The sequence below is a fragment of the Octopus bimaculoides genome, chromosome 24 (genome assembly GCF_001194135.2).
Source record: "Octopus bimaculoides isolate UCB-OBI-ISO-001 chromosome 24, ASM119413v2, whole genome shotgun sequence".
Taxonomy (NCBI): domain Eukaryota; kingdom Metazoa; phylum Mollusca; class Cephalopoda; order Octopoda; family Octopodidae; genus Octopus; species Octopus bimaculoides.
The window spans coordinates 33472043-33473292 of NC_069004.1; the positions used below are offsets into that span (position 1 = coordinate 33472043).

Genomic DNA, 1250 nt, shown 5'->3' on the forward strand with positions numbered 1-1250 from the left:
ATTTAAGAAAACAAACGAGTATATATTTTTTTGTAATGTATTTTCATTTTGTTTCCGACAATAATCTACTTAGTTGCTTTGTAGCTTATCTCTTTTATCTATATATATATATATATATCTATATATATATATATATCTATATATATATATATATATCTATATATATATATATATATATATATATATATATATATATATATATATATATATATAGATATATACACACATACATATATATATATACATACACACTAGCAGATTGCGCAAGCTTTCTTTGTGCTGTCCAATATACATACATTACACGTTTGTATATATATATTCACACATTATAATATACATATACACATATACACACACATTCATACAGATATATATGCACACACATATTTATACACACACACACACACACACACACACGTACATACAGTTGTAATCTAGGTAATCCACGTGCAGGCAACAGGTGTCTGTATTTAGAATGGATTTAATCTAATCTGCCGTCTCTTGTATTTTCCGCACGAGTGGCAAATCAACTCTGCCATGTGTCTGCAATGGAATCTTGCATTTTAATCATCACAAGCTAAATAGTTGTTAATTTGAAGCCATTTACCAACAAGTCTGTCTCTACTCTTGTCTTGAGGGATTCTATTTTGCTATATTTTTTCGTTTCGTTCAGGTAAGACCCTGTTTCTGGTTCCAATTTAAATCTTCCTGTATTTGTTTTATATTTGTTTTTTTTTACCATTTTCCTCACAAGATGAATCAGCACCTGGCATACGTAAGACCAGACGTATTCCTTTTATGATCATTTTGTCTTTTATTCAGAAATAGGGCCCTCTGGATTATTGTGTTGTCTGTTAGGGGTCTTGTAGATTGGTGAATTAAATGCTTCTGGTATTCTGTCTTCTCCCTTTGTTTTTTTTTTTGTTTTTTTAGCATCAGTACCCTTGGGGTCAACTATCTTTTTCATTGTTCAGGGTTCTGAACTTTGGGCCTTTCTTATAGCTTTTCACTTGTTTCTGTCATTTGACCGTGGCCATGCTGGGAATTTTAGCCAAATTAATCAATGCCAACACTTATTTTCTTTTTAAGCCTGGTAATTTATCAGTCTCTTTTGCTGGACTGCTAAGTTATGGGGACATAAGCACACCAACACTGGTTTTCAAGCAGTGGTGGGGGACAACACATACACACATTTATACACACACACACACACACACACACACACACACACACACACACACACACACACA

General features: G+C 32.6%; 1 protein-coding gene across 2 annotated transcripts in view; it reads left to right on the top strand.

The window, feature by feature from the left end:
• The first annotated feature begins 524 nt into the window (after nt 1-524).
• LOC106873770 (E3 ubiquitin-protein ligase RNF19B) overlaps nt 525-1250 on the top strand; it is a 57903-nt gene continuing 57177 nt past the window's right edge. Inside the window, exon 1 of one of the 2 annotated variants that reach the window (XM_052976208.1) lies at nt 525-673. The gene's annotated coding sequence lies outside the window, so the exon portion shown is untranslated. The remainder of the gene's footprint in view (nt 674-1250) is intronic. The other variant, XM_014921274.2, reaches the window with a different exon arrangement.